This window comes from Echinops telfairi, unplaced genomic scaffold (assembly GCF_000313985.2).
Source record: "Echinops telfairi isolate 266 unplaced genomic scaffold, ASM31398v2 ScPeMD7_3533;HRSCAF=4204_0, whole genome shotgun sequence".
NCBI lineage: Eukaryota > Metazoa > Chordata > Mammalia > Afrosoricida > Tenrecidae > Echinops > Echinops telfairi.
Genome location: NW_022107431.1, coordinates 106128963 through 106148912, shown reverse-complemented (window position 1 = coordinate 106148912; position 19950 = coordinate 106128963). Strand labels below are relative to the sequence as shown.

Genomic DNA, 19950 nt, shown 5'->3' with positions numbered 1-19950 from the left:
TGTTTTTTACTTCAAAATAAGATATGTGCAGTGTGCATAGGAATTCGTTCATAGTTTTTTTTAAAACTATAGTCCGGTCCTCCAATGGGTCTGAGGGACAGTGAACTGGCCCCCTGCTTAAAAAGTTTGAGGACCCCATTGACTTCTTGGCAGAGAGTATGAAAGTAAACAAGGAAATAAACTTATTTTAACTGCAATTAGTTTATTTCCTTAGAAGTGTATGCCTAGAGCAAACACATAGGACCCGGACTATAGTTCTGTGTGTTGGCAGTTTTTTTTCCCATGTATAAGAACATGTTTAATCTCATGAAATCTTATAGGATAATATTGCCCCCATTTTACACATTAGGGAACAAAGAAGAGTGAATTTTAAACTTTCCCAATGCCCGTACAAAAACCAAACCCAACTCACTGCCACTGAGTTGATTTCAACCATAGGCGCCTTATAGAGGTTTCCAGGACTGTGACAGCTTACAGGAGGAGAAGCCTCCTGTCTTCCCCAGAGCGGAGTCCCGCTTGGTTGGAACTGCTGAGCTTAGGGCCAGCAGCCCCACTTGAAACCTTGTATGCCGTAGGGACCCTATCACTAAGCTGTCAGACTCAGCTCCCCATTGCACAACCCAAGGAAACACCAGACGGTCCTGCGCCGTACTTGCAATCCTTCCTGTGCGCGGGCCACTGTTGCAGCCCCGGTGTCAATCATCTGGTGGAGGGCCTTTCTCTTTTCCTCCGCTCCTCCGCTTTCCCCAACAGCAGGTTCTCCTCCAGGGGCTGCTCTCTCCTGACCACGTGTCAAAGGAGGTGAGCCAAAGTCTCACCAGCCTTGGCATTTGAACCTAGTTAGTCTCCAGCTTCAGTGTTGCTGTCTCCTAAGGTAATACGTCAGAAATCTCCACCTTGAAAACATTTAACTACATTTGTATAGCCTATGAGTTTGAAGTCTTTTATTGGAATATTTTGTTTTAATGAACTTGGAAAATTGTCCCAACAGAGTAGCGCCTCTCCTGGAATTTATCAATAGGGTAAACCAGATCACCTTTTTGCATAGATATAAGGTGCTTTGGGTTTTAAGAAGCAGGCTTTTAAATGCATGATGTTAGGATTCAGGGTGGCTGGTGTTGTGATTGAGACCATGTTCCCTGGGCTAAAGAGAGCCAAGACCCTTGTGTCTCCATGAGCATGAAGGGATGTTATGGCTCAGATCAGTGAGCAGCAGGGCTACCAAAGTCGGACCGCTGAAGCCCAAATGGAAAATAGAGCTTCAGGAATTGTGTGCTGATTACATGGTAGGGGGGTGGGTGGAGGGAGAGTCTACCTGGTGCCACATCTGATTTATGGAACAGATTGGACGTGTAATGAAAGTCCAGATATAACCGACCTTTGCCAAAGGAAGTCATAACCTTTATATTTATATATATGTGCTTCTTACATACTTTCATGAATAAATTACTGCTGTGCTGTTTCATATTTTTCTGGAGCTCATTCTTATAATATTTAGATGTATTCAGAGTTATTTATAAAAACACCCAACCTTGGAATCCAAATTGTAATTTCTCTCCTTCCTTTGCTGCTCTTTTCCTACTGCATTGCTTAGACTAAAAAGGCACTTTTTGTATTCTATATTTGCTCTCGAGACAACAGCTCCAAGTCAAACAATATGCTCTGACGGAACTCATTTCCATGGTGTTCTCACTCTGAACACTTCAAGGTTCAGACAGTGTCCTCAAACACAAACTGACCTCTCTATGGAAGGTCACGTCGCCCTTGCCGGAGTGGTGCACGTGGAATTCTAGGTGCATTTTAGACACAATCCAAGTACTTCTGGCATATTTAAATTCTGTTACATTTAGTGGCATTAGGTGGGTCATAACTAGGCAATTGTGACCATGCTTAGTACAATGGAACTTAGACCATGCCAATAGACAGAGTGGAGCTCATTTTCAACAACAAAAAAATAAATATGGGGTGGAGGGTGAACTATTGTATAGAGCTCTACTTAGATGATACCTTAACTAAGCTTTTTAATAGATGCAGTCATACACATCATAACTCAACAGTGTAAATGGATATTGAAGTAAAATGTCCTCACCTTCTGTCTCCATGTCATATTTTTAATGTACTGGTTAAGCTAAAAATAAAAAAGACCAGGCTCATTTGGCAATGAGAATTTGAATATTTATTAATTATGACAAATCCATGGCTGTGATCCAATTTTTACAGTTCTCTGTATCCTCTCTTAAAATGTCTGAAGGGTGTTAGGCAGCCTTTCTTTTCCTCCGGTAGTGAGTTGTGAGCACAAGGAAGGGTGACTGGATGGCTCCTCTCACGGTGCACTCAGAAAAGCTCACGTGCTCATCTCTACTTCTGTTTATGTACAATGAATGTATTCATAAGGATAAACAAGCATATACTAGACAGAAGCATTGGTGCTCAAGAATTATCAGGTAGTGACAGTGGGAGAAGTTGTAGGGAAACTAATTAGCAGTTTGGTTCTATCATCTTTCAAGGTTTTCATGGGTGCTGGCAGTCCTATTTACATTAGACAGGAAGATGCCAGGAACGGAATACTAATGGGATATGGGCCTGGGAGTTCTGCTGATGGTCTAGCTCCCCTGACACTTTATATTGTGATGTGTTCAAGGTCCAGGACAGGGGATGAATCCTGCCTGTTAAATTACAATGTGGGATTTTTTTTTCAATTTGGGATTTTCTAAAAAACAATTTTATTATATTGTCTTCAGTCTTTTGACAAACGATGTTTTAAAATAATATAATTTTGGAATGAAGAATATTCTGCACTCTTCTGTAATACAATTAGAGAAACATGTGGAAACTCCTAACCAGCTAGTATCTGTGATAAAGAAGCAATAAGTAACATTGAAACATAATATTTTCCTCTGTAAAAATTCCCCAGCTACTTAATAATGTAATATTTTATTAGTTTTTCCATCCATTTATGGATGATTCACTTTTATGGAAATTTCTAGGAAAAGTTCATTTATAAACGGGTTCTTTGTGGTCTGTTTCAGTAGCTGTGTCTGTTCGGCTTTACCATTTGGTTAACTGTCCATTTTCATCTAAAGCGGTGGTTCTCAACCTCCCTAATGCCACGACCTTTTAGTACAGCTCCTCATGTTGTGGTGATCCCAACCATAAAATGATTTCCGTTGCTACTTCATAACTGTGATTTTGCTATGAATCAGGTGACCCCTGTGAATCAGGTGACCCCTGTGAAAGGGTTGTTTGACTCCCAAAGGGGTCCCGACCCACGGGATGAGAACTTCTGGTCTAAAGACATCACTCAAAACTGGATGAATGTTTTGGGGGGTATGTGTGGGTAGGGTGCAGGGGTAACTGTTGTTAGGTGCCATTGAGGCATTCCCAACCTGTGACCTCCCTTTGCACAGCAGAAGGAAGCCTGCCTGGCCCTCACAATCGTCCCTGGGCCAGAGCCCACTGTTGCGACCCCCTCACGGAGGGCCTTCCTCTTGTCCTCAGCCTCTCCGGGCTACCAAGCATAATGTCCTTCTCCAGGGATGGGTCTCTCTCCTAACAATAGGTTCAAAGTGTGTAAGACAAAGTCTTGCCATTCTTCTCTAAGGAGTATTCTGGCTGCACTTCTTCCAAAACAGATTTTGGTTTGTCCTTTTAGCCTCCCAGCAAGACAACTCAAATGCCTGGGGGGGGGGGAAATAGGGAGCTAATCAGGAATCCAAGAAGGAAGCAAATGTCCTAGAACAGATGGAGGTAAAGATTATACAGCTCTTGTGAATATGAATGTACTCTTGAAGTATATGATATGTAAATTATATGTCAATAAAACGATTATTTAAAATATTTTGTAAATTGAGGGCATCAATCTCAAAACTAACCTATGCATTTTTATTATTTTGATATGGTTCATAATGTAAAATTATTTTAATATTGCCCTCTTTATCCAATGCCTTCAAAATTTATCCTCAAAAAAGTAAAGTAGTAATTTAGTCACTACTAATAATCCTGACATAAGTGCTGTAGGAATGGATATATAGTAGATGTAACTGTGCTTTACAGATTTAGGATCACAGGAAATATACCCAAACCTTTTAACATTTATTTACTTATTTTTTCAAAATCCAGTAAAATCTGACTCAAGCTTTATCTTACTGGACTGCATGGAAATTCAATGTATGATTATACATTGTATGATTATACAATACAATCAATGTATGATTATACAATTATGATTATAGTGCCTTCCTGCTTCTCACAGTCTCTTAAGGGCACAACCCCAATACATCTGGGGTTTCTTTCACTTCCATTTGGGTTTCTTCTCTCTGGTTATCAAAGATAAGCTGATTTTCCAGGCTTTGTGTCCATCCAACCAGTGTCTCTGCTGCTCCATTGGCCCACCTGGGTATGGAAATCCTTTCTAGTTTTGGACCCCAGTACACTGGTACACCTTGTAATCATCCTGTCTTAACATCCTGGTCTTTCCTGTCAGTTATTGGAGGACATATTCCCGAGCTCTAAGGCACTCTACAGCACCTTCGTCTTGAGGAAATTCTTATCCTGTACTTCAAGCTCTTAGTTCATCTCCTACTCTCCTCCTAATTCTTGTCCAGTCTGGTGTTCTTCCTCAGAATTTAGACTTTTATTTTGAAAAAAAAATTAAAATAACTCTTATGTATAATATTACTGACGCCATTATATAGATGAAAAACACGGAGGACAGGTCAGGTTCCAGGTCACCATGCCAGGGAGATCTGGTTACTTTGTTCAATGGGGGAACAGCAAATACTAGCGGATCAAAAATTAATTCACGATCTCAGCAAATTATTCTGCTAGATCAGAGTCTCTCAAACTGTACATCGCTGGCATTTTAAGTCAGACAATTCTTTTTCTAGAGGTTTTTCTTAGCAACTTAGGATGTTTAACAAACTTCCTGGTCAGTGCTCACTAGATGCCAGAAGCATCCCCTCAATTGTGACAATACAAAACATCTCTAACCAAAAAACCCCAAACCCACTGCCATGTAGTTGATTCCAACTCAGTGACCCTATATAGGATTTCCTAGGCTGTAAGTCCTTACCAGAGCAGACAGTTTTATATTTCAGCTGCTGGTGTTTGAATCACTGACCTTGTGGTTACCTATTCTGTGCTTACCTGACAGTACCAACTTAAAAAATATCTCTACCTCACACATACTTGCAGCCCTTGGACTTGAGGCTGAGACCTCATAGTGTGAGAGAAAGCAGGTGGCTGCTGTACCAAGGTGATAGAAATGGTAGTCATTGAAGTGTGGCTCGGATCTCTTGCCTTGGCGATGCCCAATGAAGGATGGTCCGAGACTACCATCTAATTACTACTTTAATGCCATATTTTGTTTATTTAGATATGTATTCGTCTTGAAGGCCTGGATCTGCCACTGTCAGCGAATATTATTGAAAGTTTTATTCTATCACCAACCCCCAATATTTGTGTAAACAATGTCTAATCTCTTCAGAGTTTAATCGGTACAAGTCTATAATTCATGTGTTGTGGTTCATAGCCAGCCAATACTTGTATAGTCTCTTTTTCTCAATGGTGTTTTCAAATTCTACACCATTGGCTAACATAGTGACACTACCAATAGAATTGCCTTACACCCAGGAAGATGATGGATAATATTTTCTAACATAAGTGACAATGATGTCTCTAAGGAGAACCAGAGACATATAGTAATGAATCTTGGGCTTGAACTTAATTTTAGCCACTGTCTAAGAATAATTAGTTCTTCTGACGTGGCCTTCCTTGGTACTTGATCTCATGAAGAGATCACCAAAGATATGGGTACAACAGGTAAATGTGGTAAAGAAACTAGATGTTATCCAACTGCTAGTAAGAATAGTGTCTGGGGTCTCTTAAAGGCTTGTCTTTAAACAAACAGCCATCCAAGCCAAGCATCAACTAAGTCCACGTGGAAGAAGGACACCAGTGTGTGTGATGGAAGGACTGTAAATAATATAATCCAAATGCAAAGGAGTGAAGCATATCAGAGCTTATATTGTGAACACTGGTCTGCAGAAGGCTAGGAATGACAGTGGAAGCCCAGAATCTATTTGCAGGGTCCACACATGGATTAAAGCCTCCAGTGAATCCCCTTGTTATCATACAGAGTGTATTGTAAAGACAATTATGGCAGATGCTTAAAATGTAACATCTTATTTGATTCCCCTTTAAAAGTTTTATCAATTCAATTAAAAAATAGAATGGGGAAACAGCCTTTCTATCATGCAGAGTCCATTAGAAAGTGGATTAGACCAGCTGTGGATCGATTAAAACTTCACACCTTATCATTTGTGTCCCTTTGGACACATTTTAATGCTGTTCTAGTTTTAATATTTTCTGTTTTAAGTCAAGGTTTTTCTCTGTCTTATTATTTTTTTAATTTTTGGTTCCTTAGCTTTTTGTTTTTGTATGTTGTTCAGTCTATGCAATCCAAAATGTGTGAATCTATAGAGAGACTAACTGGATTCATGGTTTCTGCAGGGTGTGGCAGAGAAGTTGAGGGGAAATGGTGAGCTAGCAATGAGGACAAAAATGAAGAAAGTGTTCTAAAATTAATTGTGGCGATGATGGTAGAACTGTTCTTGCTATGATCTAACTATTGAATTATAAGATATGGATTATGTCCCGATGAATCTTTAAAGAAAATGACTGTCATGGTTGACCTCCAAAAAATAAATAAATATCTAGCCATTGTGAAATATCCTTTGGAGAAAGGCAAAATCCCCCTGGTGAGATACATGCACGGACAATTCTTTATATAATCAATGTACACTTTCATTTCTTCAGTATGCATATGTTTAGTATAATATCCTTTTAATATATCATTAAAATTCATAATATTAAGATATCATTATGTTAAAACAGCTATGTTGCCTTGAAATACCAGTTCGCTTTACAATTGTGAATTGCCATTGACTGAAAACTCAATGTAAAAAAAACCAAAATCTTGACACCTGAACCAAGAGATAGCATGATGGTAACTAGAGAGAAGGCTGAAGTTCTCAAGGATTTCATCTTGCTTGGATCCATAATCAGTGCTCATGGAAGCAGCAGAAAAAAGATCAAAAGACAAGACACATTACATTGAGAAAAGCTGCTGAACAGGGGCCTCTTCAGAGCACTGAAAAGCAAAGATACTATTTTGAGCCCTGAGGTACACTGATAGCCATGTCTTTTCAGTTGCCTGATACGCATGTGGAAGCTCACCATGGACTGTGGAATGCTGAAGGAGAACTGACGCATTATCATGGTGGTGCTGGAGGAGAATACTGAAAAGCACTAAGGACCGATCTACCTTGGCAGAAATCAGTCAGAGTGCTCCTTAGAGGCAAGGATGGCCAGACTTCATCTTCCATAATTTGGACATGGTGTCACAAGAGACAATCCTGGAAAAGGAAGTGATATTGGGCGAAGTGGAGAGACAGCGAAAAGGAGGAAGGCCCCGGAGGAGAGGGACTGACAGCATGGCTGCAACAGCGCTGAGACATAGGAACAACTGTGAGGGTGGTGCAGGCTCAGGCTGTGTCTCTTTCTGTAGTACGCGGGGTCTCTGTAGGTTGGAACCAACTCGCCGGCACGAAAGAACAATAGCTTTCAGATCTGAATGTATGTTACATGCCACAAATGTTAAAATAATCAGGGGTGGGCTTGGCTAGCCGTCAGCTTCCTAACATGTGCTAAGCCTCCCTAGAGAGGTGCTGTGGAGTCTGCAGAAAATGATGCACCTTGTGTACTTTTTTGTCTCTTGAAAAAAGTTGCTTTTCTTCCTCCTGATATATGTTGCTTTTCTTCCTCCTGATATACATATATATCATATATATCATATATATATAAATTCATATATATATATGAATCTAATTAAAAGTAACATACTTTTAAATATACTCAAATTAATTAAAAGTAAAGAATTAAGTGGTACTACTCAACTATAGAACATGGGAATGGTCAAATTAAAAACAAAACATGATAACTAAAATCTAGTTACACAATAGTGTTCCATAAAAGATTTTTTTAAAGCATCTGAACTAAATATATATGCAAAGATATGTTTTCATATATAAAATAATATTCTGAGGACTCCATTCTGTGACAATAATCAATCCCAATCACAGTTTTGCTATAATAGTTACTGTTACTTGTCCAAGGCATGCTGTTCCAGCTGTGCACTGCCAACCATCCAGTTGTAAAGAAGTATAAATTTCACTGAGCACAACGTCAGTCTGCATAGCTTGTTGTTGTTCTATGTTGATGTTTTCACCTTTGCAACAAATTACTTTTTTTGGAACTTTTTTTCCTATTCCTGAAAATGTTAAAACAGAAAGAAAGAAAAGAAAAATATATTTGTATGCCCTCCTCCCTCTCAAGGGAAAATAAAATCACCTATTGGAAAATATCTAAGTAAGTAAAAGCTTTTTGAATATTAACCAACTCATTTCATTTACTACCACTGGTAGAGCTGTTTGCTCACCAGGAGAATTCAGTGAATTTAGTGAGACTGTAATCATATCTCTGCCATCAAGCTGGGAAAGGCCCTTTCCTCAAGGGGCTTCTGCTGTAAAGGACTGAGCACCAAGAAAGTCAGCCGCATGACTGACCTGTTCCCGCTTGCTTCATTTGGTAGTGTAGGATAGCCATGTGCTAGTGGCCATGTGAAAGACCAATGGCTTGTCAAAGTAGCTGAGGTAAATCCGATCAAGATTTAAGATGCTAAGAGTGTTTCATTATGGTAGCATCAGAGTGTAACTTTGGATCTAGGTAGAAGTTTCCAGATCCCTGCAGTATAGAGACCTTCCATCAGGGAAAGGAAAATTATGGAGGAAGTTTTGCTCCAGACACATTAGTTAATTTGAACAACTCTGTCTAAATTCTCTAGTCTCTGTAAACCTCTTTTAGTTCATCCATAACATTCATGCCATTATTATAGATAAATCTGTTTCATAATTATCTTTCCCAAAGAATGTCTAAATAAATCTTCGATGTTCTTTCTAAATAGCAAAACAATAGACTCTATGACTAATCTTTGCTAAATGTCTGCAAGAAAATTACAGGGTGCATGTAAGTGTACTTTCTTATTAATTAGGCTTCTTATTTTTAATAGCAAAAACCTTTTATATATATTCTTCTTAAATACATGGACAAGGGAATTGGAAATCCAAGTCTTATAAAATTAAGAAGTTACTTTTTGCTTAACACACTGAATATAGGCATAAAATCACTTTCAAACATATGTTGAGTATATATTATAATATAGTGAACCTATATTGAAGTCTATTTAGCAAATCTTTATTAGATGCATAATATGTGTCTAAGCAGGCTGGTTGGTACTATGGGTTAAGTGTTGGGATGCTAATCACCTCAGTAGTTCAAGCCCACCAGCCACTCTGGAGAAAGGTCAAACTCTTTTCTCTCATAAAGATTTGCAGTCTTGGAAACCCAGTGTCAAGTGCTATGAGTCAGAATTGACTCAATGGCAGTGGGTTGTTATTATGTGTCTAGAAAAGTCCTTGGAATAAAAAAAGATTTGTTTCTTATATCCCTTCTTAAATTGCAGCTTTCTCATTAACTGAGAAATCAGTTAAAAATGCATGATTATATTTTTATAGTCATCAAATAACTATTGATATCTTTTTTTAAGCCATGGAGTTTATATATATATATATATATATATATACATACATATGGAAGAAGTAATTTCCTCAGTTATTTGGATCATGGGAAAAGTCATAACATTGGAAATCTGAGCTTCAAGCCATAAAAGTTGTTTTGGGGTTTTTTTTTTTATTTCCTCCATTAAAGAGGAACGACACATGTTAAACTTGGCCAAGAGACCACTTCTTCATACTCAAATTCTACAGACCTGAAGACTGGGTCCAGGGCATGCCTGATTGTTAACCAAAGCCATCAGACTGGCCTGGTACAGACCAGTGATGGGTATGGAGTCCCAAAAAGGTGAGGTCTGGTATCTGCGCCGTATGCACTGAGCTGTATTGTTCCTGAATCTGATCTCTGATAGAACTGTGAGGATGCCTACAAAGTAGTTTTAAATCAAATGTCATATGCAAAATACCTCACCTCTTGGAGCTCACAGTGTGTGGATAAGGAAGATAACTACTGAAAATGCGATGGTGGGTGGGTGGGGGGCTATGTCTGTGTAATGATAAAGTGTTATAAGGATTTGGATGCTAAAGAACAAGACACTCCGAGAATGAACAATAGGGTGGAGACTTTATTAAATTGTAGTCTGTATGAAATTACTTTGGGTAAGTCCAAACAGGCCTTTCTGAGAAAAGTAAAATCAAATTAATGCCTTGATGACAGCTTAAAATCATCCAGGGAAAGAGTGGAGAAAAGGCATTCCAAACCGAGGGCCAGGAATGCTGAAGCTCTCCAGGCAAGAATGAGGTTGGTGTCCTCCAGGATTTGAAAGGCCAGTGGTGTGACGGGTGTGGGCTGTCACAGGGGATGCATTTGGAGGATGAGTACATAATTGGCATCGTAAACTGGGACACTTTGAAAGTAAAAGTGGTGGTGAGTGGGAGATATGAAACATGATGTGGGGACAATAAGACGTAAACCAAGGCTGACATAAGCACACAAGTCTACACACGCACACCCTAGGGGCCGCCATGCTCAAGAGTTTTTACTTTGTTTGCTAATTCAAAATGCAATGGGAAGCCTCTGAAGGATGACCCACAAAAGAATGAAACTTCTGATTTATGTTTTAATAAAAGCTGCACACTCTGAGTGGCCTAGAGGTTCTGGGAATACTATATTTTTATTCTTTATAAGAAAAAACAAAACAAAAAGAAAGCCTAGTTTGGTAGCATAGCTTAGCCAAAGTTGAATACTTTGGAAATTATGTTTCACTATAGAAATAAAGGGGTAGGGTAGCTATGTGTCAGAATTGACTTGATGGCTGTGAATAATAAATAAATCAGAAAGAAAAAGAGATGTCTTGGTAATTTGAGGATTCATGGGAAAATTATTTTATGATCACCTCCTATTGAGGCATGCTTCCTAAGCCAGTTGCCTAAGGAGGTGAAGTCTGCATCAGTATTACTAACCCTCCCTGTCCCATAACTTCTGTTGCCTTTGAACTTCAGTACGTGGATCTACTCCTCTCCACAGATCTTAATAATAAGAGAGACTATTGATGGTGTACTGACTGTAGTTTAGAAAGCACTGTATGGGCTTTATATTTCATGGTCTTATTTAACTTTCAGTTGGGAATGGTCCTAAGTGATTCTTTAACAAAGTATGGGCAAGAGCAAGCCTACTCTATACTTGAGAGAATGAGGCTTATTGAGGTGAGAACATTTGTCCAGGGTTAGAACTGATAGGTAAAGAGTTTGAAACTCATCTCAAGTTGTCTAAAAGCACAGCACCGGTTCCTGTTCTAAATCTTTAAACTTGGAGCGGTGGATTAGTGACCGCTTACAACTGCATGTTGGTGGTGCAGTAAGAAATTGAGAATGAAATAAGATGGACTCTTATTTTGTAGACTTCACATAGTAAGTCTTGTTCCTATGTCTGTTTCTATGCCAAAGTAAACAGTGTTGTGAGAAAAGTCTGCTATTTTGAAGTACCACTGTCATGGTGATTAAGAATAATCATGACACTTTGAAATATGGAAAAGGCACAGTGATACTATGATGTCTTCCTTGGGTATTAGAAGACCTATCGTATTTTGAGGTGATAATATTTATTCTGGAATAGTTTAAAACAATGAAATGAAATTTTGTCATGTTTGAGTCAAAGATAGTATAAGACCATAATACTTAGGAGAACATAGTATTCCTAAGAATAGCGCACAGTCAGTGGTGCAAAACCACCAGAGGCTGAAAGGTGAGGAGTTCTGCTCTCTTAAAGGTTTACAGCCTCAGAAGTGCACAGAGTAATTATCCTCTCTTCTATTGAGTCGCTATGAGTTGCAATTGATTCAATGGCAGTAAGGAAGGAAGCATCTCAAACTTTGTTGAAAAAGAAAGAGAAAAAAGAGTCACCAGGAATTAGTGTATTATGACAGAAAAGAGAACTCACCGTAAAATTCAAACATATCCTGTGTTCACGAAACTCATTCATTATAGTGGGGTTGGGTTGGTTTTGTTTTGTTTTTTCCAGTTACTTTTGCTTTTGTTTTGTAAACCATTTTATTGGGGGCTCTTACAGCTTTTATAACAATCCATACATCAATTGTATAAGCACATTGGTACATATGTTGCCATCATCCTTTCAAAACATTTTCTTTCTACTTGAGCCCTTGATATCAGCTCCTCTTTTTTTCCCCTCTCGCCCCACCCTCTCACCCTCATGAACCCTTGATAAATTATTATTATTTTCATATCTTACAACGTCTGCTATCTTCCTTCACCCATGTTTCTATTGCTCATCCCCCTCAGGGTGGGTTATATGTTGATCGTTGCTATTAGTCCCCCCTTTCGCCCCTTCCTCCCACCACCTTCCTCCTACTCTCATGGTCTTGCTAATCTCTTTACTGTACCTGAGGGGTTTATCTGTCCTGGATTCTGTGTGTCGAGAGCTCTTACCTGTGGCAGTGTACATGCTCTGGTCTAGTGGGATCTGTAAGGTAGAAGTGGGGTCATGATTTTGGCGGGGAGGAAGTATTAAAAAACTAGAGGAATTTTTTTGTTGTATGTTTCGTAGGTGCTATACTGCACCCTGGTTGGCTCATCCCTTCCTTGTGACCCTTCTGTGAGGGATTGTCCAGTTGTCTACTGATGGGCTTCGGGTCTCTACTCCAGCACCCTTCATTCACATTGATATGATTGTTCCTTTTGGGTCTTCTGATGCCTGATACCTGATCCTGTCGACATCTCATGATAACACAGGCTGGTGTGCTTCTTCTATGTGGCTTTGTTGTTTCCCTGTTAGATGGCCACTTGTTTATCTTCAAGCATTTAAGACTGCAGATGCTATATCTTTTAATAGCCAGGCACCATCAGCTTTTTTCACCACATTTGCTTATGCACTCATTTAAGTCTTCAGGGATCATGTCAGAAAGACGAGCATCACAGAATGCCAGGTTATTAGAACAAAGTGTTGTTGCGCTAAGGGAGTACTTGGGTAGAGTAGAAGCCCGATGTCCATCTGCTACTTTAATACTTAACATTTAAATATATGCACATAGATCTATATCCCTATTGTTATATAAAATATATTTACATATGTACATGCCTGTATTTATACCTCTACACATGTCTTTTATCTCCTAGTTCTTTCTTCTGTTTCCTTTACTTTCCTCCTGTCCCACTATCATGTTCGAACTTCATTCCGCTCTCAGTAATTCCTCTCGGCTACATTGCACTTGACCAAGCCCCACCAGGCATTCTATGCCCTCCTTACCATCAATTTTAGATCGCTTTTTGTTCCCTTGTCCCTAAGTTTGTTGGCTCCCCCTTTCCTTCCCCCCACCTCCCCCTCTTCCATGTCTCCCCAGAACCATCAGTCCCATTGGCTTCTCCTTGGGATTGTTTATCCTGACTATCTTATATAGATAGACATTTTTTTAAAAACCTATAAATAGTTCCAGGTCTGTCTGCTGACCCCTATGAATGTTTTCCGATCAGGTCTGAAGAGGTGCCAAGCCCTGCCCCCTGAAGTCTGTTTTCAGGATACCTCGGGAAGTTCATTGCTTTGCTCCCCTTGATGCTCTGTTGCACTCTCTTTGTGTTTGGCACCAGTGTGGGGGGTCAGACTGGGCACAATTCCCTCACTGGGTCTCCAGTGCTTTCCCCCTATAGTGCTATGGATTGGTGAGGGGGAGTTGTGTCTCATGGTGGGGCCAGCCTTAAGGTCCTCTGTGTGCACTGGCTGATCAAAGCAGTAATGTAGTCCTCAGGCTTGGTGGGCCAGGATGCGGTCCACTCTTTCTCTTTCCCTCTTATTTTGCTCCCATATGGTCTGCGAAGACCCGCCCCTTTTCCTGGGCTGTGTCTTCAGTGATGTCCTCTGTAGTGCATTCTTCTGGGGAGGGAGTCCACGAAGCTGGGATTGGGCTGGCCCTGCAAACCTCTCTGATAGTTTTTGCTTCATGCCAGTATGTTGTCTTCAAGGCTTGGCATACCAGGTTGAGGTCTGGTTTCTCTCTCCCTTTTCTGTGGAGACAAGCAATACCCTCACCGTGGATGGGTTAGTGCCCTGTTCCCCCATTACCCACATTCTCATTTTTAAAACTTTTCTTTGTTTTCCCATTCTTTTTAGTTGGCTGCCCTACGTATCCCTGGGTTAGGTCTGACCCCTGCCAGAGTGCCTGAACCTCACCATATATATACATGATGAGAATATTGTTGTTAGGTATCCTCATGTCATTTCTGACCCATAGTGACTTCATGCCCAACCGAACCAAACACTGCCCTGCCCTGCACCACTCTTACTATTTTTCCTATACTTGAGCCCAGTGCTTCAGCCACTGTGTTAATCCATCTCTTTGAAGGCCTTCCTCTTTCTTGCTGCCCTTTACCTTACTTTACATGATGGCATTTTCCAGGGATTGGTCTCTCCTGACAGCATGCCCAACACGTATACGATGGGGTCTCATCATCTTTGTCTCCAAGGAGCACTCTGGCTGTCCTTCTTCTGAGACAGATTGGTTTGTCCCTTAGCAGTCCATGCCACTGTCAATATGCTTCACTAGTATCACAATTCAAATGCATCGATCCATGTTCAGTCTTTGTTATTCCATGTCCTACTTCACGTGCATGTGAGGTCATTGAAAATACTATGGCTTGGGTCAGGTGCACCTTAGTTCTCAAAGACACATTCTTACTTTTCAATTCTCTAAGAGGTCTTGTGAAGCAGATTTACCTAATGCATGTTCTTGTTTGATCTCTTGATTGGAGCTTCCATGAGCTTTGATTGTGGATTCATGAAAGAAGCAGTCCTTAACACCTTCAACCTTTTCTCCATTTATCTTGATGGTCTAGTTACAAGGATTTGGGTCTTCTTTATATTGAGTCCTAATCCACATTGAAAGCTGCAAAACTTGATTTTCATCAGCAAATGCTTCAAGTCCACCTGGCTTTTGACATATTTGACATATTATAGGTTGTTAATAAGCCTTCCTATAACCCTGATGCCACATTTTTCTTCACGTAATCTAGCTTGTCTGATGATTTGCTCAGCATAGAAATTGAAGAAGTATAGTGGGAGGACACAGCTCTGGTACACATGTTTCCTAATGTTACATCATGTAGTATTTCCTTATTCTGTTCATACAACTCCCTCTTGATACATATCCAAATTCCACATGAGCACAATGACCTGTTCAGGAATTCCCATTTTTCTCAAGGTTTGTTATGATACACACAGTCGAATGCAGTGGCATAGTCAATGAAACCCAAGTAAATAACTTTCTGGTATTCTCTGCTTCAGACAAGCTCCATCTACCCTCAGAAATTATATCCCTTGTTCCATGTCCTCTTCTGAATCCAGCCTGAAGCTCTGGCAGCTCCCTGTCAATGTACTGCTGCAACCATTGTTGGATAGCTTCAGCAAAAACATACTCGAATGTGATATCAGTGATATTGTTCTATAGTTTGGGCATTCTGTTGGGCCATATTTTTTTTGGAATGGTTGAAAATATGTCCTTTGGCCAAGTAACTGTCTTCCAAATTTCCTGGTATAGATGAATAAGTGCTTCCAGTGCTTCATTAGCTTTTGGAATCATTTCAATTGGTATTCCATCAATTCCTGGAGCCTTGATTTTGACCAATGATTTCAGTGTAGCTTGAACTTCTTCCTTCAGCTCTACTGGTTCTTGCTCATCTGCTACCTCCTGAAATGGTGGAATGCCGACTACTTCATTTAGGTGTAGTGACGACTCTGTATATTTGTCCCCTGTTCTTTTCATGCTTTCTGCAGCATTCAATATTTTGCTCATAGAATATTTCAAGATGGACATTGAAACTTGCATTTTTTTTCTTGAGTTTTTTTTTTTTTTAAGTAAGATATGCTGAGGGTGTTCTTTCCTTTGGTTTTCTAATTCTTTGTCTTTGCACAATTCATTACAATATTTGGCTTTATCTTCTTAAGCTGCCCTTTAAAATGTTCTATTCAGCTCTTTGGCTTCATCATTTATTTCATTTGCTTTTAGCTCCTCTACATTTAAGAACATTTTCAGTCTCTTCTGACATCCACTTTGATCCTTCCTTTGTTTCCTGTCTTTTTAATGACCTTTTGCTTTCTTCGTGAAGGGTGCTTTTGATGGCCTCCCACAGCTCAGCAAGCCCATCATTAGTCTTCAGTGCAATCTGTTCTCTAGATTTCTGTGAAATTCAGATGGGATAGACCTCAGGTCACATTTCGGCTCTCGTAGACGTGTTTTCATCTTCTTCAGATTTTCCTGACCAACTGATGGTCACTGGTGGTCATATGAGCAATTGATGGTCTGTTCCACAGTCGTCCCTAGACTGGATTTTAGCTGCTGATACTGAGCTTGATCCCACAAATGTAGTCAATTTTATTTCTGTGTTTCTCATCTGGAGAAATCCATGTGTAAAGATCACCTTTTGTGTTGTTAAAAAATGGTATTTGCTTTGAGCAAGTCATTGCTTTTGCAAAATTCTATCATGCTGGCTCCAGCTTCATTTCTATCCCCAAGGCCTTGTTTTCCAACTGCCCTTCCTTCTTTGTTTCCAGCTTTCGCATTCCAGTCACCAATACTTATCAATGTATTGCATGTTTGATCAATTTACGACTGAAGTCTTTGGTAGAATTCTTCAATTTCTTCATCACTAGTTTTATGGTTGGTGCATGCATTTGAATAATAGTTTTATTGATTGAATTTCCTTGAAGATGGATAGATACAACCTATCACAGACATCATTGTACTTCACGACTGATTTTTGCAGTGTTCTTTTTGACAATGAGTACTAAGCCATTCCACTTGATTATGTCTTCCTGGCATAATAAAAAATTTGATTTTCTCATTCAAAATGGCCAAGACCAGTCTATTTCAGCTCACGAATGCCTGGGATATGGATCTTTTTGCACTCTACTTCATTGGTGGCCACTTCTAATTTTCATAGATTCATAATCTGCACATTCCAAGTTCTGATCATTAGCATATGTTTGCACCTTTTTTCCTTTACCTGAGTCATACCCCATCAACAAATGATGATCCCAACGATCTCAACGGCTCTATTCCCAAAGGCCTTGCCTGACTCGTGTTACCATGGTCAACTTCACTCTGAGAAAGTAGCTCCTCCTCAGTCACATTTCAAGTGCCCTCAGACCAGAAGGGCCCATCCTCAAGCCCTATCTGAGACAGTCTTCTGCTTCCATTCATTAGGCCTTCAGTATCTGACGGTGGTCAGATATCAAAGCTATCCATGAGGCTCCTTCCTCAGAGGTGAGCAGCCCAGTTTTCCTTTGAATACAACCACTTTATTGACATTCCTCATGAAACCTTCTTCATTCTTTTATTTTTTTAAGATCATTTTAGTGGGGACTCTTACAGCTCTTATAACATTCCAAACATCAATTATATCGAGCATATTTGTACATATGTTGCCATCATCATTTTCTAAATATTTTCTATTTGAGCCCTTGGTATCAGCTCCTCTTTTTTCTCTTCTTCCCCCATCCTCCAACCTTAATAAATTATAAATTATTATTACATATTTTCATATATTACACTAACCACTGTCTCCATTCACCCACGTTTCTGTTGTTTGTCCCCAGGTGTGTGTGTGTGTGTGATCAATCATTGTGATCAGTTCCCCCTTCCTCCCCTTCTACCTCCACCTTCCCCTTCCCCTCCTGTATCACTACTCCCATTTCTGCTCCTGAGGTTTATCTGACCTGGATTCCATGTGTCATGAGCTCTTCCCTGTACAAGTGAATGTGCTCCATCTAACCATAAGTGAAAGGCAGGCCTTGGGGTCATGATGGTGGGAGGTGAGGAGACCTTAAAGAACCAGAGAAATGTTGTATTTCATTTTACTTCTCCCCTTTTCTTGATTTAAATAATTGCAGATAAGCAATCATTGGGGAAATAAAAGAAAAATGTTTTAACCTACTTATTTTTTTACTATCTATCATCCCATCAAATGAGGTGACATATAAACATTTTGTACATAATTTTCAGTCTGTTGATGGTAGCATTTTTTAAAGAGAGTAGAGAAATTTGCAACATTGTTACTGGTGATACTTATTGTCTTCCATGTCTCCCTGGGATATACATGATTAAACTTTCCATTTGTAGAAACAATCAACATTACAAAGATAGAGAACAAATTTAGGAAGTTCTCCTCAAAAATAAATAGTGCACTTTCGTCATTATTGTGAATATCAAATGGATTTGGTCTCTTTTTCATGGTCTTGTTTTTAGTGATCTATTATTGTGATAAAAATATATTCTGTCTTTTATCAACAAGTACAATGTCTGTCATACAGACACATGAGCATCATATTCAGTTTTTGTGCATTAGAATCACTTAGGGCCTTTCCAAATACACTGTGATTGAAATGTGTTCAATGAGCAGTTTGCTACACAGCATGTACTCATGTTTCCATTCCTAATAGAAAGAATTACATGATAGTAATAAATCCATTCATTCCTTCCTATAAAACTTTGTGTTTTGCATCATCCCAACCCAAGCAACAGGGAATATTGACTGAGCTAAATTTATCACCTCAGCCATATGATTGCTGTCAGGTAAGCACATGTGGTAAAGCAGTCCAATCAAATCAATCCTAACTTTTTTCCGAGTAATAAATCTGCTTTTGTGGCCATGAACACGCACTGTATAGCCGTGGTTTCTGTTGACCTCGGGGTGAGTCAGAATCGGGATAAAACTCTTATGGAGTGAAGCAACTTGGCAGAAGGAACCAAAAGGTGTCCCGGTGGTGACAATATCACAGAGAAAAGATGAGACTGTCTGTTCCCATGAAGATTACAGTCTCGGAAGCCCTATGGGGTTGCCGTGAGTTGGAATCAACTCAATGACATGAGTTCGAGGTTTAGGTTTGAGGGAGACTCTGGAGGTCCTGACTAGAGCTACACCTGATGTTAGCACTGTCTAGAGTTAGTTTGACTTGCATTTTCTTGTGATGTGAAAGAAAGATCCCTGTAATTGATGCAATGAACTATATTTAAAGAAAATGTCGTTTCACCTCGGACTTGTGAAAAACAGAATAAACTAAACAACTAAGTATATATGAGCCATCTGGTCAGGGAAAAAAAGCTCTCTATGGTAACTTTGAAAGAAAATGTGAAAGAATTTTTTTGCTGCCTTGGCTGGCATAGTGGGGATATGTTGATGTATGGGCCACTTTCTGTGGACATGAAGACATCATTTATATTGTCACTAGTTTAAAATCCTTTCAAAGGTCATTGTGCTTGCTGTTGTTAGGCGCCATCGAGTTGATTCTGACTCATAGCTACCCTGTGCTCCACTGAATCAAACACTGCCTGGCCTTGCATCACCACACAAGTGTTCCTGTGCGTGAGCCCGTGGTGGCAGCCATGGTGGCAATCCGTCCCTTTGAAGACCTTCCTGTTCTTCGTTTTAGCATACATGATGGCTTTCTCTAGGAACTGGTCTCTTCTGACAACATGTCCAGCGTAGGTAAAATGAAGTTTCACCGTCCTTGCCTCTAAGCACCGCTCTGGCTGTGCTTCTTCCAAGACACACCGGTTTGCGCTTTGAGCCTTGCATGGTCCCAGTCCAATATTCTTCTCCAGTCTCACAATTCAAATGCATCTTTCTTCTTCAGTTTTTCTTATTGAATCTCCAACTTTCACATGCATATGAGACCAGTGAAAGTACTGTGGCTTAGGTCAGCTGCATGTTAGTCCTCAGCATAACTTCCTTGCTTTTCACCATTCTAAGGAGAGTTTGTGCAGCAGATTTGCCTAATGAAAGTTCTCCTTTGATCTCTGGATGATTGTGGAATCAT

The 19950-nt window shown here is 39.8% G+C and overlaps 1 protein-coding gene across 3 annotated transcripts in view; it reads left to right on the top strand.

The window, feature by feature from the left end:
* ADGRB3 (adhesion G protein-coupled receptor B3) overlaps positions 1-19950 on the top strand; it is a 513164-nt gene that overhangs the window by 204513 nt on the left and 288701 nt on the right. The gene's annotated exons all lie outside the window — the stretch shown is intronic.